Consider the following 21,958-nt stretch of genomic DNA (forward strand, 5'->3'; position numbering starts at 1 on the left):
CAATACCTGTGTGTTCAGATATTTATTTATTTATTTATTTTGAGAGGGAATCTCGCTCTGTCGCCAGGCTGGAGTGCAGTGGTGCGATCTCAGCTCATTGCAACCTCTGCCTCCTGGGTTCAAGTGATTCTCCTGCCTCAGCCTCCCGAGTAGCTGGGACAACAGGCGCATGCCACTGTGCCCGGCTAATTTTTGTATTTTTACTAGGGACGGGGTTTCACCATGTTGACCAGGCTGGTCTTGAACTCCTGACTTCAGGTGATCAACCTGCCTTGTCCTCCCCAAGTGCTGGGATTACAGGCCTGAGCCACCACGCCTGGCCCCAGAGATTTAAAAAAGTACTCTAGTTAGTTAAATCAGGTTAAATCAACGTAAATAATTTGCTAATAAGTAAATAATGCTTTTTCTAAAATTTGTTCCACCCGTAAGTTGCGATGTTACTGTTAGTGTCCTCAAAACAATGATTAAGTATTTCAAATGGTTTTTACATTCTCAGTGTAATCAGCACTACAGTATTGAGGAGAGCTGGGCACCATGGCTCACGCCTGTAATCCCAGGACTTTGAGAGGCCGAGGCAAGTGGATCCCCTATGCCCAGGAGTTGGAGAACAGCCTGAGGAATATGGCAAAACTCCATCTCTACAAAAACATACAAAAAATTAGCTGGGCGTGGTGACATACGCCTGTAGTCCCAGCTACTCAGAAGACTGAGGTGGGAGGACCGCTTGAGCCTGGGAGATTGAGGCTGCAGTAAGCCATGACTGTGCTACTGGACTCCAGCCTAGGCAACAGAATAAGACCCTGTCTCAGAATATATATATATATGTATATATATAAAAAGAGAGAGAGAGAGAGAGGAGAAAAATGGCATTTCTCATCTGCCTAACCTTTGGGATAGTAGAAAGGTAAGTTTAAGTGAGATGGGACAACATATTTTAAAAGTTAAGTAGCTTTCATATTAAGTATTATCCACACAATATCAAATCCTTTGATGACTCCTTTAAGTGTGGCCACAAAAATATGAAAAAATTATTGGTGATAGCAATTATAACAGTTGCTCTTGGCCAGGCACCATGGCTCACGCCTGTATTCCCAGCGCTTTGGGAGGCCAAGGTGGGTGGATCACTTGAGGTCAGACATTCAAGAGCAGCCTGGCCAACATGATGAAACTCTGTCTCTACTAAAAATACAAAAATTAGCCAGGCATGGTGGCCGATGCCTGTAATCCCAGCTACTCCGGAGGCTGAGGCAGGGAGAATCGCTTGAACCTGGGAGGCAGAGGTTGCAGTGAGCTGAGATCTTGCCACTGCACTCCAGCCTGGGCGACAGAGGGAGACTCTGTCTCCAAAAAAAAAAAAAAATTGCTCTTAACCAATTGTTATTGATATTTCTTTGTTCAATTACCTGTATGTACGCTATAGTACTATACATTTTTCTAAACTGATGTCAGTATATATTCTACTTTTTTATCTTTATTGTCCAGAAAAACATAATCCTTCTGCTACATACACAACCTTCATAAGGCCATTTTCTGCATATTTTCAGAGCCTTCAACCCTAGTTAAGAAAATTGTAGGCCCAGCACAGTGGCTCACACCTGTAATCCCAGCGCTTTGGGAGGCCAAGGCAGGCAGATCACAAAGGAGTCCAAGACCAGCCTGGCCAACATGGTGAAACCCCCGTCTCTACTAAAAATACAAAGTAGCCAGGCGTGGTGGCGGGTGCCTGTAATCCCAACTACTCAGGAGGCTGAGGCAGAAGAATCCCTTGAACCCGGGAGGCAGAGGTTGCAGTGAGCCGAGACCATGCCAGTGCACTCCAGCCTGGGCAACAGAGTGAGACGACTCCATCTAAAAAAAAAAGAAAGAAAATTATAAACAACAAAATAAGTGACAAGAAACTGTTCCAGTAAGGATATAAGCACTATACTAAGAATATTCCATTACATTTGATTATTTAGACTCAAAACTGGGAGACAGGCATTTCTAATGAAATTTGCTGATATGCAGAAGTGAACTTAGGCTCCCACCAGAGCTCCTTTGCCTGGCTGTTCATGATTGTTGCATTTTCAGGTGGTAAATAGGATCAATTTGATTTACTTTTCAGGAAAGGGTAAATTATTTTGGGTTCTTTAATTATTAAAAATAAAGACTGTTCAGCCGGGCACAGTGGCTCACACCTATAATCCCAGCACTTTGGGAGGCCGAGGTGGGTGGATCAAGAGATCAGGAGTTTGAGACCAGTCTGGCCAAGATGGTGAAACCCTGTCTCTACTATAAATACAAATATTAGCTGGGCATGTTAGCAGTTACCTGTAATCCAAGCTACTCGAGAGGCTGAGGCAGGAGAATTGCTTGAACCCGGGAGGTGGAGGTTGCAGTGAGCCGAGATCCTGCCACTGCACTCCAGCCTGGGTGACAGAGCAAAACTCCCTATTAAAAAAAAAAAAAGAAAAAAAGACTGTTCCATTTCTATTTCAAACAAAGAACAGTTTCAGTTACAAACAGGTTTATAAGAACAACAGTTTTGTTTACTGAAACTGTCTTGTGGTTCCTTTTTAAGAACAGTTACTTTGGCCTCATTTGCTTCTGACAGGACAGCTGTTTGTATCTGAAGTCAGCAGCTCTGAGCTACATCACAAGTACATTCATCCCCACCAGGCCTGAAAATCCCATTGCTTTCTTTGAAAACTTCTCATTTTTATGTAACTCTTACCATTCTTCCTGCCCATTCTGGTTACTTTTCATCATCTTGCACTTGAACTGTTGGGAATGAATAGCCTTCTGGATTGCCTCTCTCTAATCCAACCCACATGTTGAACTGAGTTCCTGAACTACTGATTCCATTTTTTTACTTTCCTATACTCCCAGATCTGTGATTACTCCCTCCACTTGCTCCATCAAGTTAAAATTTTTCTGCATGACTTTTCTCATCTCAAGCTAAGTAAAATCCACAGTGCTACCCAGGCCCCACATGACCTGGCCTTGCTACCTCTTTGACTTCCACACTCCTTCCCACTCACTCCACTCCAGACACATTTGCTATTTCTCTAGCTATTCAAGCACAAGCCTGCCATTACACATATTTACGTTACTTGGGATACTCTTCCCCAAGACATCCAGGGAACTCAAACTCTCACTCCTTTAGGCCCTTGTTCAAATGTTACTTTAATTGAAGAGGGCTTCCCTAAATACCCTACATGATACAGCTCACTCTGTGTTCCTCTTACTCTGCTTATGTTTCTTCATAACACTTATCATTGTTATGTATTTGTGTCTTTTTTACTATCTTATTTGATAGAGATGAGGTCTCACCATGTTGCTCAGGCTGCTCCCAAACTCCTGGCCTCAAGTGATCCTCCTGCCTCAGCCTCCCAAAGTGCTGGGGTTATAGGCGTGAGCCACTGCCTCTGGCCCTATTCATGTCTATGTTTATCTTTTTTCAGTGGAATATAAGTCTATACATAGCCTGTCAATTCCAAGGTAACCATGTCTGTTTCCCTGTTAGACCATCAGTGAGTAGAGACCAAGGACTGTGTCTTATTCACCTAGGTATTCTCAGCACTTGGCTTGGGGCCTCACACTTAACAGGCACAATATTCAGTAAACATTTTTGAAGGAATAAATTTAAAGTGTTTTACCTTCCAGACTTCTGATAATTCTTTTTTTTTTCTTTTTAGAAACAGGGTCTCACTCTGTCACCCAGACTGGAGTGCAGTGGCGTGATCATAGCTCACTGTATCCTTAACTTCCTGGGCTCAAGTTATCCTCCCACCTCAGCCTCCTAAGTAGCTGGTACTACAGGCGCACACCACCACACCCAATAATTGTATTTTTTGTAGAGACAGGATTTCACCATGTTTCCCAGGCTGGTCTCAAACTCCTGGACTCAAGCAATCAGCCTGCCTCAGCCTCCCAAAGTGCTGGGATTATAGGCATGAACTACAGCCCTAGACCTATTTTGACTATTTTGACCCTCATTAATTCATTACTATAAGTTACTGTTGCACTTATAGCGTAAACCACATCACTAGCACTTGTTTCTAAACTATGTTGGTCTCAAGTTTTTTTTTTTTTTTTTTTACTTGAATGCTTAGTAATGAGAGGTCTCAAGTTCTTTTAGGTTCTCGAGTGTTATGCTATATTGTGATAAGGCCTAATACTGTAGTTGAAGTAGTGTTAGCCTCTGGGCAGGCCCAGCTCACCTGAGAAGGGCTAGAGGTACAGTATCAAATGCCAATTCTTTTTTCTTTTCTCTTTCTGAGACGGAATCTCATCTGTTACCCAGTCTGGAGTGCAGTGGCGCTATCTCAGCTCACTGCAACCTCCACCTCGCCGGTTCAAGCGATTCTCCTGCCTCAGCCTCCGGAGTAGCTGGGACTACAAGCATGTGCCACCACGCCTAATTTTTTTTTTTTTTTTTTTTTTTTTTGAGACAGAGTCTTGCTCTGTCACCCAGGCTGGAGTGCAGTGGCGTGATCACAGCTCACTGCAACTTCTGTCTCCTGGATTCAAGCAATTCTCCTACCTCAGCCTCCTGAGTAGCTGGGATTACAGGCGCCCGCCCACATGCCCAGCTAATTTTTGCTTTTTTTTTTTTTTTTTGATGGAGTCTCACTCTGTCGCCTGGGCTGGAGTGCAGAGGTGCGATCTCAGCTCACTGCAACCTCTGCCTCCCAGGTCCAAGCGATTCTCCTGCCTCAACCTCCCGAGTAGGTGGGATTACAGGCGCCTATCACTGCTGCCAGCTAACTTTTTGTATTTTTAGTAGAGACGGGGTTTCACCATGTTGTCCAGGCTGGTCTCAAACTCCTGACCTTGTGATTCACCCACCTTAGCCTCCCAAAGTGCTGGGATTACAGGCATGAGCGGCCGCCTCCAGCTAATTTTTGTATTTTTAGTAGAGACAGGGTTTCACTATGTTGGCCAGGCTGGTCTCGACCTCCTGACCTCAGGTCATCCACCCACCTCAGCCTCCCAAAGTGTCTTTTTCCATTTCTAACCCCAACTATTTATCTACAGATACCCTGACACCACAGTATTAGAGATGTATACCTTTGCCTCTAAACCTACCTTTTCCTCATGACATTTTCTCATGAATAACTTCACCAGTTCCTTCATTCATTCATTAAAAAAACAATTTTTTTTTGGAAACAGAGTCTCACTCGGTCGCCCAGACTGGAGTGCAATGGTGTGATCATAGCTCACTGCATCCTCTACCTCCCAAGCTCAAGCAATCCTCCTACCACAGCCTCCTGAGTAACCGGGATTAGGCATGTGCTACCACACCCAGCTAATTTTTAAAATTTTGTGTACAGACATGATCTCACTATATTGCCCAAGTTGGAAAGAGTATTTATTTTTCTGTTTCTTTTGTTTGTTTTTGAGATGGAGTTTCACTCTTGTTGCCCAGGCTGGAGTGCAATGGCATCGTCTCATCTCACTGCAAAGTCCGCCTCCAGAGTTCAAGTGATTCTCCTGCCTCAGCCTCCCAAGTAGCTGTGATTACAGGCACCTTCTACTAAACCTGGCTAATTTTTGTATTTTTAGTAAAGACAGGGTTTCACCTTGTTGGCCAAGCTAATCTCGAATTCCTGACCTCAGGTGGTCTGCCTGTCCCAGCCTCCCAAAGTGATGGGATTACAGGCATGAGCCACCGTGCCTGGCTGGAAAAAATACTTATTAAATACCTTTCATGTGCCAGGCACCAAGTAAAAAGGAACAGGACAGAGAGGATGTCTTCCTTCTGTGGATCTGTGGAGTTTATAGTTGAAAGAAACAAAAATGTAGATAAATATATATTTTAAACTTTTAAATTGGTAAGTGCTATTGAGGAATCAGTGCTGAGGCAGAAAATAGCAAAGAAGGACCTGGTTTGGATAGGATGGTTAGGACAGGAGATGACATTTGAGCTGTGATCCAAAGGATGAGAAAATTATGTGAAAAGAGGAGCTGGGTTGGGGAAAGGGCTCCAGGCAGGAAGAGCATCTAGAAAGGCCCAGCTCCAAGAATCAGTTTGCTGTGGTTGGCAAGGCAGAATGGCATGAGATGAGATTGGAACAGTAGAGGGGGACAGAGCCATGAGAAACTTATAAGCCATTTTCAGGAGTTTAGAGGTTTGGAGCAGCAATTGAAGATTTATAAATAGAAGAATAACATGGTCCAAGTATGCTTTAAGATGAATCCATTAACAAAAACTCAGGCCATGCAAGTTGGCTCATGCCTGTAATCACAGCATTTTGGGAGGCCAAGGCAGGAGGATCACTTGAGCCCAGGACCTAGAGACCAGCCTAGGCAACATAGGGAGACTCCATCTCTATAAAAATTTTAACAAATTAGCTGGGCATGGAGTTGCATACCTGTGATCCCAGCTGCTTCGGAGGCTAAAGTGGGAGGATCACTTGGGAAGTTGAGGCTACAGTGAACCATGATCATACCACTGTACTCCCGCCTGGGCAACAGAGCAAGACCCCATCTCAAAAAAAAAAAAAAAAAAAATCTATCCAGCCACTGTGAGGATAAGTTGTTGGAGGGGAAATAATGAAGTTGTTGTTGTAACTTGGGCCAGAAGTGATGGTGGCCTGCAGTAAGGTGTTTGCACTAGAGAGAGAGAAGTAGACTTACTAATTCAAGTAAAACTTTGGACTTTGTTACCTCTTTTGCTTTTGCTAGCCACATGCAATCAATCATGAATTGTTGCTTTTTGTTTGTTTGTTTTGAGATAGAGTCTTGCTCTGTCACCCTGGCTGGAGTGCAGTGGCATGATCTTGGCTCAATATAACCTCTGCCTCCCAGGTTCTCCTGCCTCAGCCTCCTGAGTAACTGTCACTACAGGCGTGCACCACTATGTCCAGCTGATTTTTGCATTTTTGTAGAGATGGAGTTTCTCCATGTTCGCCAGGCTGGTCTTAAACTCCGCCCACCTCAGCCTCCTAAAGTGCTGGGATTACAGGTGTGAGCCACTGTGCCAGGTCAATTGTGAAATCATTTTTTTTTTTTTTTTTTTTTTTTTTTTTTTGAGACGGAGTCTCATTCTGTCGCCCAGGCTGGAGTGCAGTGGCCAGATCTCGGCTCACTGCAAGCTCCACATCCCGGGTTCACGCCATTCTCCTGCCTCAGCCTCCTGAGTAGCTGGGACTACAGGCGTCCGCCACATCGCCCGGCTAGTTTTTTGTATTTTTTAGTAGAGACGGGGTTTCACCATGTTAGCCAGGATAGTCTCGATCTCCTGACCTCGTGATCCACCCGTCTCGGCCTCCCAAAGTGCTGGGATTACAGGCTTGAGCCACCGCGCCCGGCCGTGAAATCATTTTTTTTTCTTGAGATGGAGTCTGGCTCTGTCACCCAGGCTGGAGTGCTGTGGTGTAATCTCGGCTCACTTCAACCTCTGCCTCCCAGGTTCAAATGATTCTCCTGCCTCAGCCTCCCAAGTAGCTGAGATTACAGGTGCGTGCCACCATGCCCGGCTAATTTTTGTATTTTTAGTAGAGACGCTGTTTCACCATATTGGCCAGGCTGGTCTTGAACTCCTGACCTCGTGATCCACCTGCCTGGGCCTCCCAAAGTGCTAGGATTACAGGCATGAGCCACCGCGCCCAGCCATGAAATCTTAGAGATTCCAACCTTTACAGTTTCTCATAGGATTGCCTATTTCTCTGTTCCCACTGACTCAACCCAGGCCCTGTTACCTCTCACCTGCGTAACTGCAGCAGCCTCATTACTTATCTCAGCTTTCAGACTTGACTTGTTCCAATAAAATCTGCACACTGCTGCCAGAGGAAACATTTAAAAATACAATTCTGACCATGTTTCTGTTCTGCTCAAAATTCCCAAAAGTTTCTACAGTTTGGGAGTCAAGGCCCCCCGGTGGTCTAGGCCAAATCGATTCAGTTAAACTATAATACTTGCCTGGTCCTTTTCCTATAACTATTCCTTTTTGTATGTTATTTTCTCATGATATAATTCCTTCTGGATATTAGTCCCCATTTTACAGATGCAGGAACTGAAACTTTGAGTGGCTAATGTCGGAACAAGTCTTTAACCTGTAGCTTTAGTCTGTAGCTAGATTAAGTTTTTCATTTTAAGTGTTTTGTAAAAGTGTATAGAATGTTATAATTTTTTTTTTTTTTTAAAGATACAGGGAGGGTCTCGCTCTGTCACCCAGGCTGGAGTGCAGTGGCACAATCATATCTTACTGCATCTTTGAACTCCTGGGCTCATGCAATCCTCCTACCTCAGCCTCCCAAGTAGCTGGGACTTCACATGCACACTACCACACCTAACTAATTTTAAAAAGTTTTTTTCAGAGATAGGGTCTCACTTTGTTGTCCAGGCTGGTCTCCAACTCCTAGTCTCAAGCAGTCCTCCCACATAAGCCTTCCAAAATGCTGGGATTGCAAATGTGAGTCAGGGAGCTAGCTCTGCCTCAAATTTTTTAAAGGCTCACCAAAATGCCAAGGATATCAGGAAAGAAAGCCTATCTAGGACAATAGCTGTAATCTTAAGGAGCCGAGGAGCCTTGCAAATTGCCTCAGGCCACGTTACTGTTTATTAAACCAAACTGAATTCAAGACCAGGTGAGTGGAGAGAGTATAGAGGGAAACCCAGACTGGAACAACAGGCTCTCCCACTGCAGATTAATGAACTCTAAAGAAACCCTTCTGGCCCAGTGCAGTAGCTCACGCCTCTAATCCCAGCACTTTGGGAAGCCAAGATGGGTGGATCACTAGAGGTCAGGCGTTTGAGACCAGCCTGGCCAACAAGGTGAAACCCTGTCTCAACTAAAAATACAAAAGAATTAGCCAGGCGTGGTGGCAGGCACTTGTAGTCCCAGCTACTTAGAAGGCTGAGGCATGAGAATCGCTTGAACGAGGCAGGCGGAGGTTGCGGTGAGGCGAGATCGTGCCACTGCACTCCAGCCTGGGCAACAGAGTGAGACTGTGTCTTTGAAAAATAAAAATAAAAAGGCCAGATGCGGTGGCTCATGCCTGTAATCCCAGTGCTTTGGGAGGCCGAGGTGGGTGGATCACGAGGTCAGGAGATCGAGACCACCCTGGCTAACATGGTGAAACCCTGTCTCTATTAAAAATACAAAAATTAGCTGGGCGTGGTGGCGGGCGCCTGTAGTCCCAGCTACTCGGGAGGCTGAGGCAGGAGAATGGAGTGAACCCAGGAGGTGGAGGTTGCAGTGAGTCAAGATCTCACTACTGCACTCTAGCCTGGGCGACAGATCGAGACTGTCTCAAAAAAAAAAAAAAAAAAAAAGGAAACCCTTCAACCCCTAGAGGACAAAAATGTTCCTAGGAGTCCTTCATGTTACAAATCATATTTATTAAGTACCTATTTTGTGCCAGGCCCTGAAAATAGTTTTTGGAGGGAAAAAAAGTATATAGGGGCCATAACATCAGGAAGCTTATGAAATGTCTGCTGGTATACAATTGTATAACTTCAGTGATTAAATTGTAAACCGGGCGCCATGGTTTATGCCTGTAATCCCAGCACTTTGGGAGGCCAAGGCAGATGGATCACCTGAGGTCAGGAGTTTGAGACCAGCCTGGCCAACACCGTGAAACCCCATCTCTACTAAAACTACAAAATTAACCAGGCATGGTGGGGGCACAACTGTAATCCCAGCTACTCAGGAGGCTGAGGCAGGAGAATCGCTTGAACCCAGGAGGCAGAGGTTGTAGTGAGCCAAGATCGCACCATTGCACTCCAGCCTGGGCAACAAGAGCAAAACTCGGTCTCAAAAAAAAAAAAAAAGTAAATCATAAAGTTGCTGAGGAAGCTTGTTACCCAACCAAACTGGAGTCTGCTTCCCAATGCAGTAAGGCCTGACATCTATATTGAGGCTTTACATGAGGGTGTTTATTTGCAGGGCGCCAAACAAGGAGAATGTGGCAGCTCACACTTAAGACCTGACTTCCCCAATGGCTTACAAACCAGAGTGGTTTGTTTTTTGGTTTTTTTTGTTTTTTTGTTTTTTTGTCAGAGTCTTACTCTCTAGCCCCGACTGGAGTGCAATGGCGCGATCTGGGCTTACTGCAACCTCCGCCTCCCACGTTCAAGTGATTCTCTGCCTCAGCCTCCCAAGTTGCTGGGATTACAGGCGTGCACCACTGCACTCAGCTAATTTTTGTATTTTAAAGAGAGATGCAGTTTCACCATGTTGGCCAGGCTGGTCTTGAACTCCTGACCTCAGGTGATCTGCCCACCTCGGCCTCCCAAAGTGCTGAGATTACAGGTGTGAGCCACTGTGCCCGGCCCAAGCAAGAGTTTTTAAAGGGAGGGGTAAATTTCAGAAAAGCAGAAGTTACAGGCAAAATTGTATATCAGTACATGAGGTTATACATTGGTTTGGCCTAAAAAGATGGACTATCTTTTTTTTTTTTTTTTTTTTTGGTAGAGGAGACAAGGTCTCACTCTGTTGCTCAGGCTGGAGTGCAGTGGTGGGAACACTACAGCCTGGATCTCCCAGGCTCAAATCAAGCAATCCTGCCACCTCAGCCGCCCGAGTAGCTGGGACTGCAGGCACACAAGCATGCCCAGCTAATTATTTTATTTTTTGTGGAGATGAGGTCTCACTGTATTGCCTAGGCTGGTCTTAAACTTCTGGGCTCAGGCAATCCTCCTGCCTGAGCCTCCGAAAGTGTTGGGATTACAGGCATGAGCCACCACACCCGGCTCCCGTGGATCCATTTGATATGGGTCTGGGTTTCTGAAAAACAACTCAGGGACATATGTAAAGATGTTATCTTTAGTTTTTATAAAGAACCAAACATCTTATGACTCAAACTTCTTAGGCTGTTGTTTTGAGCTACTATTACTTTCTTGCTTATCAAGTTGCTCAGAGCTAGCTAGGTATGGGGAATTTCCCTTAAAGGAACTCGAGATTTTCCCTTATTTCCATACTTGGTTGGGAGGGCCAGGCAGGCCCCTAAGAGGGGTCCCTGCTCCATCTCAATATCTGTGACAGAGGACTTAACCAAATCTGGGAGGAAGGCCTTGATGAGAGGAAGACCTGAAGAGTTGAGACCTGAAGAGTGTGTAGGAGTTAGCTGGGTGAAATGCAGAGGTGGGTAGAAGCTTTTCTGGCGGAGGGAAACCCTAGTGTCAAGGGAGAGCGCATGGTGTGAAGCACTTCCTGAGGCTGGAGCAGAAAGAGGAGATCCAGCAGAGCCAATGCTAGGCTTTGCTGAGAATCCCTAAACAGCTCTTGATGCATTTAAAGAAGGCAACACCAATCCATTAGAAAAGTACATTGATGTCAAAACAGTCTTATGTAAAGCTGAATACCTGTATGCTCTCTTTGGCAGCGCATATACTAAAATTGAAACAATACAGAGATTAGCATGGCCCCTGCACGAGGATGACAGGCAAATTCATGAACTGTTCCATAGTAAAATAAACATACAAAAAGGCTGACTATGGCCATGCGCGGTGGCTCACACCTATAATCCTAGCACTTTGGGAGGCCGAGGCGGATGGATTGCCTGAGCTCAGGCATTGGAGACCAGGCTGGGCAACACGGTGAAACCCCATCTCTAATAAAATGCAGAAAACTAGTCGGGTGTGACCAGCCTGGGCAAAACCATGAAACTCTGTCTCTAGTAAAATACAAAAAATTAGCCAGGCATGGTGGAGTGCGACTGTAGTCCTAGTTACTCGGGAGGTTGAGGCAGGAGAATTGCCTGAAACCAAGAGGCAGAGGTGCGGTGAGCCTAGCTCAAGCTCACACCACTGCACTCCAGCCTGCGTGACAGAGCGAGACTCCGCCTCCAAAAAAAAAAATGCTGACTATCTGGCTACGCTTCTGTAATCTCAGCACTTTGGGAGGCAGAGGCTGGAGGATCCCTTGAGCCCAAGAGTTCAAGATCAGCCTGGGCAACATAGTGAGTCCCCTATCTCTAGAAAACATTTAAAATATTAGCTGGGCCTGGTGGCACACGCCTGTGGTCCCAGCTATGTGGGGAGGATTCCTTGAGCTGAAGAGATTGAGGCTGCAGTGAGCTATGATAGCACTATTGGACTCCAGCCTGGGAGAAAGAGCAAGACTATCTATCTATCTATCTATCTATCTATCTATATAATTTATTTAATTTATTTTTAATTTTATTTATTTATTTTTTGAGACGGAGACAGAGTCTCACTTTGTCACCCAGGCTGGAGTGCAGTGGTGCGATCTCAGCTCACTGCAACCTCCACCTCCTGGGTTCAAGCTATTCTCCTGCCACAGCCTCCTGAGTAGCTGGCATTACAGGCACCTGCCATCATGCCCAGCTAATTTTTTTATTTTTGTAGAGATGGGGTTTCACTATGTTGGCCAGGCTGGTCTTGAACTCCGAACCTCAGGTGATTCGCCTACCTCAACCTCCCAAAGTGCTGAGATTACAGTTGTGAGCCACCGTGCCCGGCCAAGACCATCTATAAAACAACTGAATAACCAGCTGAATAAAAGCCGAATAACCAGCATTTATCTGGTACATAGCTACAGTGTGTAAATCACTGGTGAATTCAATAAGCACAAATAAAAAGAAAAAAAATGAATTCAATAAACACAGTGTTTGAAAATGTATCTTAGGCAGGGCACGGTGGTGATCCCAGCACTTTGGGAGGCTGAGGCAGGTGGATCACTTATGCTAAGGTGTTTGAGACCAGCCTGGCCAACATGTTGAAACCCGGTCTCTACTAAAAATACAAAAAGTAGCCAGGCGCAGTGGCTCACGCCTGTAATCCTAGCACTTTGGGAGGCCGAGGCGGGCGGATCACCTGAGGTCAGGAGTTGGAGACCAGCCTGCCCAACATGGTGAAACCCCGTCTCTACTAAAAATACAAAAATTAGCCGGGCATGGTGGTGCGCGCCTGTGCTCCCAGCTACTCAGGAGACTGAGGTAGGAGAATCGCTTGAATCCGGGAGGCAGAGGTTGCAGTAAGCTGAGATCGCGCCATTGCACTCCAGCCTGGGCGACAAAATCGAGACTCCGTTTCAAAAAAAAATTTGCCAGACAGTGGTGGTGGGTGCCTGTAGTTTGCGCTACTCTGGAGGCTGAGGTAGGAGAATCGCTTGAATCCAGGGGGTGGAGGCTGCAATGAGCCGAGATCGCGCCATTGCACCCCAGCCTGGGAGACAGAGCGGGACAACGTCTCAAAAAAAAAAAAAAAAAAGCCAAAGGTAATTTCCCCTAGGGAGGCACGGGGTGTTCCCTTCTAGGCACGCAGGCCCCTAAAATCCCTTCGGGCGGGCGGGTGTGGGGAGACCAGGCGGCTAGGAGACTCGGGCGGCGTTAGGGGATGCGAGCAGACTCGCTCAGCTGGGGAATTGGCGGCAATACTGCCAGGTGGCGGAACCTAGGGCGCTCGGCGACGCGGTCCTGCGGACTGTCGCTAGTGAGGCACCCGCCGGCCCGGAAGGGGCTGATGCGAACTGTGGCCACGGCAGCCATCGCGCTTTGCAGTTCTGTCTCCTGGTGTACGGCCAACGCCAAGCAGGGGATTGCGTTCTCTCCAGTCGCAGGTGAGTGACAGCCCCTTCTTCTGGGAGGACCGGCGGGCAGCAGCTATGGATCCCCTAGAAGGCGCACTTTTAGGGCCAAGACCTGCTCTGGGTCCCTGCCTGTGGCACTGCGTGAAGGGGCGCCTGTTTTTCACCCCGGGTTAGGCGGCACGAGGGAGGACAGGTCTCATCCGTACTCCGCGGGGCCGTCTGATAGTCCTCGGGGGCAGAACACTGCTGCTGTCAGACGCTGGTCTTTTCAGGAAAGAACGAGATGGCTGCAAGCAAGCCCCTTCCTTTCCCTCGGCCTCAGTTTCCTTAGCTGGTAAAGTGAAGGTGGCGGATCTCACTGACAGCTGAAGAGGCTATGACGCGGCCTTGTGTTTTCAGCGCTCCCAATTAGTGTAGAGGCAAATTGAGCTTCCTTACTAGTACTGGTTAACGTTTTCCGTAGCCCAAAGTTCCAGTTGAGTGGAAAAAAGATACAGTTTTGAGAGAACTGTACTGATTTTTATTTTTATTTTTAAAATTTTTGTTGTTGTTGTTTTGAGACAGAGTTTCCCTCTTGTCGCCCAGGCTGGAGTGCAGTGGCACGATCTTTGCTTACTGAAATCTCTGCCTCCTGGGTTCAAGCGATTCTCCTGCCTCAGCCTCCCGAGTAGCTGGGACTACAGGCGCCCGCCATCATACCCGGCGAATTTTTTTGTATTTTTTAGTGGAGATGGGGTTTCACCATGTTAGTCAGGATGGTCTCGATCTCCTGACCTCGTGATCCGCCCACCTCGGCCTCCCAAAGTGCTGGGATTATAGGGGTGAGCCACCGCATCCGGCCTAATTTTTCTATTTTTAGTAGAGATGGGATTTCGCCATGTTAGCCAGTCTGGTCTCCAACTCCTGACCTCAGGTGATCTATTCACCTCCGCGTCCCAAAGTGCTGGGATTAAAGACATGAGCCGCCTCACTGGGCCACTGTACTGATTTTTAAGGTGTTGAAACTTTTCCAAGATAAAAATTTGTTTTAAAACAGCTAAAACTTTGACATTGTTAGCTGAAAGAACCAAATTCGTCAGCAATTTAAGGTGTTTGGTACATTGGACAAAATGAGGTGAAGAAGTCCTTTTAACTTGAAAAATTAAACCTACTATTATTTATTTGTGTGTTCTTACATCAGCCTCTATATTACCAAGTATCTTTGAAGACGTCCTATATTCTGTGTTAAAATATCAGTGAAGAGTAAGTCGCATTGAAACAATGAAAGAAGGAAAGAAAAGGAACATTTATTGACTACTATGAGTAAGGCACTAGCTGTCATTTTACAGATGACAAATAAATGGTAGTGCCAGTATAGCAAAGCAACATGAATATCTACTATTGTACCTTTTAGTAGACTTATGTCTGTCACCAAAATGTTTTGAACTTAAAAAATGTTAAGATCGTTCATTGGCATTTTCTGAGTTTGTAGAAAAGGAAGGTGTCTTCATTTTAGAAATATCAGAGATGCATTGTCAGTAATTATAAAGATTAGCAGTTTAAATAAGGTACATTTTAACCTTCCTTTGACTCGCATTATTATACTGGAATGGAAATTCAAGCAAGAATTAAGAAAAAAGATGAGTCTAACAGAAATGAAAATCAGCCTGGGCAACATGTCAAGACCCAGTCTCTCTCTAAAAAAAAAAAAAAAAAAAAAATTCCTGGGTGCATGGCTCTGGCTAGTAAGCCAGTAGTCCCAGCTACTCGCTGCTGAGATGGGAGGATTGCTTGAAGCCAGGTCAAGACCTGTGACCTGTGATCATGCCACTGCATTCCAGCCTGGCTGACAGAAAAGGACACTGGTGCTAAAAAAAAAAAAAAAAAAGAAAAAAGAAATAGCAAAAGAAATGAAAATTATTGCCACATCATTTGAAGCTTACAAGTTAGAATGCTGTATTAGTATCTCTTTTTTTTTTTTTTTGACACGGAGTCTTGCTCTATCGCCCAGGCTGGAGTGCAATGGTTCCAGGCTCACTGCAACCTCCACCTCCAGGCTTCAAGTGATTCTCCTGCCTCAGCCTCTCAAGTAGCTAGGATTACAGGCGTGCACCACCACACCCTGCTAATTTTTGTATTTTTAGTAGAGATGGGGTTTCACCATGTTGGCCAAGCTGGTCTTGAACTCCTGACCTAAAGTGATCCTTCCGGCTTGGCCTCCCAAAGTTCTTGGATTACAGGCATGAGCCATCGTGTCCTCCTATAGGTATATTTCTACACTTTTTTTTTTTTTTGAGATGGAGTTTCGCTCTTGTTGTCCAGGCTGGAGTGCAGTGGCATGATCTTGGCTCACTACAACCTCCGCCTCCTGGGTTCAAGCGGTTCTCCTGCCTCAGCCTCCTGAGTAGCTGGGATTACAGGTGCACGCCACCACGCCCAGTTAATTTTTGTATTTTTAGTAGAGATGGTGTTTCGCCATGTTGGTCAGGCTGGTCTTGAACTCCTGACCTTATGATCTGCCCGCCTCGGCCTCCCAAAGTGCTGGGATTACAGGCGTAAGCCACCACACCTGGCCTATTTTGGAATTTTTTTTTTTTTTTGTAGAGACGGGGTCTTCCCATGTTGCCCAGGCTGGTCTCAAACGCCTGTGTTCAAGTGATCCCCCACCTCAGCCTCCCAAAGTGCTGGGATTACAGACGTGAGCCATCATGCCCAGTTCATCCTTTTTTTTTTTTTTTTAAAAAGACAGGGTCTCACTTTGTTGCCCAGTTTGGAATGCAGTGGTGTGATCATAGCTCACTGCTTGAATTTTGGGGCTCAAGCAATCCTCCAGCCTCAGCCTCCTGAGTAGCTGGGACTGCAGTTTCTTGCTACCATACCCAGGTAATTTAAAAATTTTTTTGTACCAGGCATGGTGGCTCACATCTGTAATCCCAGCACTTTGAGATGCCGAGGCGGGTGGATCTCGAGGTCAGGAGTTCAAGACCAGCCTGCCAAGATGGTGAAACCTCGTTCCTACTAAAAATACAAAAAAATTAGCCAGGCATGGTGGTGGGCGCCTATAATCCCTGTTACTTGGGAGGCTGAGGCAGAGAATTGCTTGAACCCAGGAGGCGGAGGTTGCAGTGAGCCGAGATTGCGCCACTGCACTCCAGCCTGGGTGACAGAGTGAGACTCTGTCTCAAAAAAAAATTTTTTTTTTTATTTAGAGATGGGATCTTGTTATGTTGCTCAGGCTGGTCTGTAACTCCTGGTCTCAGGTGATCCTCTTGCCTTGGCCTCCCAAAGTGCTGGGATTACAGACATGAGCCACTGTGCTCAACCTGGATATTTGTATTCTAGGACAGTTACTACATCCATTTCACCACAACATTACCATGCTTTGCATCCCGAAGTTATTAGTGCATTGATTCTACAGTCATACTCCAATGTCATATTTGCCTCTTTAGACTGTTTTGTCCCTTATTTTCTCCCAGCAGTACTTTTTGGGTATTTGTATTTTGTCATCTTATGCGTTTTTTTTTTTTTTTTTTTTTTCCCACAGGACCCTTAGAACTAATGTGTATTTTTTATTTTTTATTTTTTTTGAGACAGGGTCTCACTGTCACCAAGTGCATGCTATCACGTCTGGTTAATTTTTGTATTTTTTATAGAAATGTGATTTTTCCATGTTGCCAAAGCTGGTCACGAACTAAATATTTATTTATTTATTTATTTATTGAGACGCAGTCTCGCTCTGTCACCCCAGCTGGAGTGCAGTGGCATGATCTTGGCTCACTGCAATCTCTGCCTCCCAGGTTCAAGCGATTCTCCTGCCTCAGCCTCCTGAGTAGCTGGGATTACAGGCATACGCCACCACACCACGCTAATTTCTGTTTTTTTAGTAGAGACAGGGTTTCTCCATGTTGATCAGGCTGGTCTCAAACTCCTGAACTCAGGTGATCTGCCCGCCTCGGCCTCCCAAAGTGCTGGGATTACAGGCGTGAGCCACTGTGCCTGGCCATTAATATGTGGTTTTAAAAAGTAAATGAGCCAGGCATAGTGTGGCGTATGCCTGTAGTCCCAGGTACTCAGGAGGCTGAGGTGGGAGGACTGCTTGAGTCCCTGAGATTGAGGCTGCAGTGAGCAGAGACCATGCTCCTGAACTCTAGCCTGGGTGAGAGGGAGATTCTGTCAAAAAAATAAAAAGTGGCTGGGCGCACTGGCTCACACCTGTAATCCCAGCACTTTAGGAGGCCGAGGAGGGCGGATCACTAGGTCAGGAGATCAAGACCATCCTGGCTAACATGGTGAAACCCTGTCTCTACTAAAAATACAAAAAATTAGCCAGGCGTGGTGGCAGGTCCCTGTAGTCCCAGCTACTCGGGATGCTGAGGCAGGAGAATGGTGTGAACCCAGGAGGCGGAGCTTGCAGTGAGCAGAGATCACGCCAGTGCACTCCATCCTGGGCGACAGCGAAACTCCGTCTCAAACAAAAAAAAAAAGTAAATGGTTTCGTGTAATTATTCATGTAAATCAGTTTTAAATATTAAATGCCATATAAGCTTTTTAAAATTTGCTTTAAAATTTTTTCTGTAATAGCTTTTTTGAGATATAGTTGATAGGGCCGGGCGCGGTGGCTCAAGCCTGTAATCCCAGCACTTTGGGAGGCCGAGACGGGTGGATCACAAGGTCAGGAGATCGAGACCATCCTGGCTAACACAGTGAAACCCCGTCTCTACTAAAAAATACAAAAAACTAGCCGGGCGAGCTGGCGGGCGCCTGTGGTCCCAGCTACTCGGGAGGCTGAGGCAGGAGAATGGCGTGAACCCGGGAGGCGGAGCTTGCAGTGAGCTGAGATCAGGCCACTGCACTCCATCCTGGGCGACAGAGCGAGACTCCGTCTCAAAAAAAAAAGAGATATAGTTGATAAACCATAAAATCGACCTTTCAAAATTGTACAATTAAGTGTTTTTAGTATAGTCGCAATGTTGTGTAAACATAGCCACTATCTAATTCCAGAACATGTGATCATCCCAAAAAGAAACCCAGTACCCATTAGCAATCATTCCCCATTTTTCCTTCCTTCAGTCTGACAACCACTAATATACTTACTCTATGGATTTATGTATCCAGGATATTTCATTTAAATGAGCCATCCATATAAGTTTAATGGAACAAGGCTTTAAGAAGTTACTTGTAATCTGAGATTCTGTTCCATTACATCCTTTGCACTGATTTTCATGTTACTTGAGTAGATCACTTTTCTAATCTGCATAGAGACTTCTCCTGTTTGGTATTGGTGCAATAAATAAATCTGCTGACGTGTGTATGTTTCCTTGTTCTTGACCTTTGCTCTTCACATGTCTTAATAGTGTGTTCATGGTGTTGTGTAACCTGTTTTCTGGGCTCAGGTATCTGTTTGCAGCTAAGTAACTTTTATTCTTAGTTGGGCATTTTTACTTCTACTTAAAACAACAACAACAAAAAATAGTTAATTCTGTTTCTAGTTACTCCTAGTTTGTTTTAACATTCCTAGAAAGCACAATTTTTTTTTTTTTTTTTTGAGGCAGAGTCTTGCTCTGTCGTCCAGGCTGGGGTGCAGTGGCTCGATCTCGGCTCACTGCAACCTCCACCTCCTAGGTTCAAGTGATTCCCCTGCCTCAGCCTCCTGGTTAGCTGGGATTACAGGCGTGCGCCACAACACCCAGCTAATTTTTGTATTTTTAGTAGAGATGGGGTTTTTGCCACGTTGGCCAGGCTGGTCTGGAACTCCTGACCTCAGGTGATCCACCCACCTCGGCCTCCCAAAGTGCTGGGATTACAGGTGTGAGCCACTGTGCCTGGCCGAAACCACAATTTTAAAGAAATATATATATTATTATCTTCTAAAGCAGAGTTTGTCTGTGTCTTATTAGATTATCTCTCTTGGGACAAATTTTACAACAGCAAATTGGTACCATTCTTATGCAAAAATCCTTTTTCTTCCCAGGCTTTTCACCATTCCTTAGCTCTCACTTACCAACAATCATCTTCAGGCCGGTCGCGGTGGTTCAAGCCTGTAATCCCAGCACTTTGGGAGGCCGAGACGGGTGGATCACGAGGTCAGGAGATCGAGACCATCCTGGCTAACACCGTGAAACCCCGTCTCTACTAAAAATACAAAAAACTAGCCGGGCGAGGTGGCGGGCGCCTGTAGTCCCAGCTACTCCGGAGGCTGAGGCAGGAGAATGGCCTAAACCCGGGAGGCAGAGCTTGCAGTGAGCTGAGATCCGGCCACTGCACTCCAGCCCGGGCTACAGAGCAAGACTCCGTCTCAAAAAAAAAAAAAAAAAAAAACAAACAAACAAAAAAAAACAATCATCTTCAATGAGGACTTTGCCACTTGATTCACAGTCTGTATCAGTACCCTCCAGTCTTCCAGGTGATTACACTGCCTGTCAATGTGGACAGTGTACCCTCTAGCCTGGCTTCCAGTATCTTTCACCTTCATTTTTTTTTTATCTGTCCATGCCAGAACGAGGCCTTGGAGTTTGCCACCACCCAACCCTGAACTTCTCTTGAATTCTTGAACCCCCTATATTCTCTTCCACTTTGCTGGCACAATTCTGGCCCACCTTTCACCTCTCTCACCCTTTTCTGTTTTTGGCTTAGAGAGTTTTTCTACCCTATTTTCCCAATTCTGTTCTGTGAGAAGCCTGCCTTTGATCACCACCCCATTCTGTATACTACCTTTCTTTACCTTTGTCCACTCAACTTGAACTTCTGATCAGATCCCTACAGCCCCTCTCACTAGTACTCTCAAAATCCTGTTCCCCTTGTCCTTTTTCATTTCTATCCTGGATATTCTAATCTCTAGTCACTCCATGTTGAGCACTGCTAGTGGAGGGTGGAAGGTTGTAAATCAGCAGATTGGCACTGCTGTGAATGCCTGAGTTTCAATTCCAACTGAGTCCTTGGCTTTTTTTGGCACTCTTAACTTGATTCATTCCCCACAGTAGCTATTGTAATGCTTGCTCTGCTCCTCAAAAATTCTCTATACCCCTTCACTTTTGGAGTCAGATTCTCACCACCTCCACAAATTTTCTGGCCATCTTTCCTTCTAATCTTAGACAGAGAGATATGCTCTCAGTCCAAGCTCCTCTTGGGACTTTGTCGCTTTTGGTTAGTTCCTTCCTTCCCTATAACTTCTTCTATTCCACTAGCTCCTTCTCTTCAGTTTATCATCATACTCAAGCCTCACTCTCTTTGAGAAGAAAATTTCACTTCCAGGCCTGGTGCAGTGGCTCACGCCTGTAATCCCAGCACTTTTAGAGGTCGAGGCAGGTGGATCACTTGAGGTCAGGAGTTCGAGACCAGCCTGGCCAATATGGTGAAACCCAGTCTCTACAAAAAATATAAAAATTAGTCAGGTGTAGTGGTGCCTGCCTGTAATCCCAGCTACTCGAGAGGCTGAGGCAGAAGGATTGCTTGAACCTGGGAGGAGAAGGTTGCAGTGAGCCGAGATCGACCCTGGGCGCCAGAGCAAGACTCTGTCTCAAAAAAAAAAAAAAAAAAAGAGAGAAAATCTCCTTCCCTTATCCCATTTCCCACATTTAAAAAAAATGATTTTAGTTTTTTACCGTTTGAAATTTTTTGAAACAGGAATCTCTCCTCACTGCCTCAGAGTAAATGGGGTATTAACCTCTTACCCCATTTACTGTCACCTTGGCTGGAGTGCAGTGGTGCGATCTTGGCTCACTACAATCTCTACTTCCGAGGCTCAAGCAATCGTCCCACCTCAGCCTCCTGAGTAGCTGGGACTACAGATGTGCACCACCACGCCTGGCTAATTTTTTTTTTTTTTTTTGAGATCTCACTCTCTCACCCAGGCTGGAGTGCAGTGGCGTAATCTCCACTCACTGCCACCTCTGCCTCTTGGGTTCAAGTAATTCTCCTGCCTCAGCCTCCTGAGTAGTTGGGATTACAGGGGCCCACGACCACACCCGGCTAATTTTTGTATTTTTAGTACAGTCAGGGTTTCACCATGTTGGCCAGGCTGGTCTTGAACTCCTGACCTCAGATGATCCACCCACCTCAGCTTCCCAAAATGCTGGGATTACAGGAGTGAACCCCTGTGCCTGGCCTAATTTGTGTATTTTTAGTAGAGTCAGGATTTCACCATGTTGGCCAGGCTGGTCTTGAACTCCTGACCTCAGATGATCCACCCACCTCAGCTTCCCAAAATGCTGGGATTACAGGAGTGAACCCCTGTGCCTGGCCTAATTTGTGTATTTTTAGTAGAGTCAGGATTTCACCATGTTGGCCAGGCTGGTCTCGAACTCCTGATCTCAGATGATCCACCCGCCTCGGCCTCCCAAAGTGCTGGGATTACAGGCATGAGCCACCACCGCACCTGACCTCACTTCTTTTTTTTTTTTTTTGAGATGGAGTCTCGCTCTGTTGCCCAGGCTGGAGTGCAGTGGTGCGATCTCGGCTTACTGCAAACTCCACCTCCTGGATTCAAGTGATTCTCCTGTC

General features: G+C 45.8%; 2 protein-coding genes and 1 non-coding gene across 3 annotated transcripts in view; all 3 read left to right on the plus strand.

The window, feature by feature from the left end:
- Positions 1-21,958, plus strand: part of SAR1B (secretion associated Ras related GTPase 1B) — a 1,003,791-nt gene that overhangs the window by 954,046 nt on the left and 27,787 nt on the right. The window contains exon 2 of the mRNA XM_050792874.1: positions 13,423-13,510. The gene's annotated coding sequence lies outside the window, so the exon portion shown is untranslated. The remainder of the gene's footprint in view (positions 1-13,422; positions 13,511-21,958) is intronic.
- CDKN2AIPNL (CDKN2A interacting protein N-terminal like) overlaps positions 1-21,958 on the plus strand; it is a 413,846-nt gene that overhangs the window by 161,651 nt on the left and 230,237 nt on the right. The gene's annotated exons all lie outside the window — the stretch shown is intronic.
- LOC126957697 (U6 spliceosomal RNA) lies at positions 11,299-11,400 on the plus strand. The gene has a single exon (XR_007726881.1). It is a non-coding gene; the product is annotated as a U6 spliceosomal RNA (small nuclear RNA).

This window comes from Macaca thibetana, chromosome 6 (assembly GCF_024542745.1).
Source record: "Macaca thibetana thibetana isolate TM-01 chromosome 6, ASM2454274v1, whole genome shotgun sequence".
In the NCBI taxonomy this organism is placed as follows: domain Eukaryota; kingdom Metazoa; phylum Chordata; class Mammalia; order Primates; family Cercopithecidae; genus Macaca; species Macaca thibetana.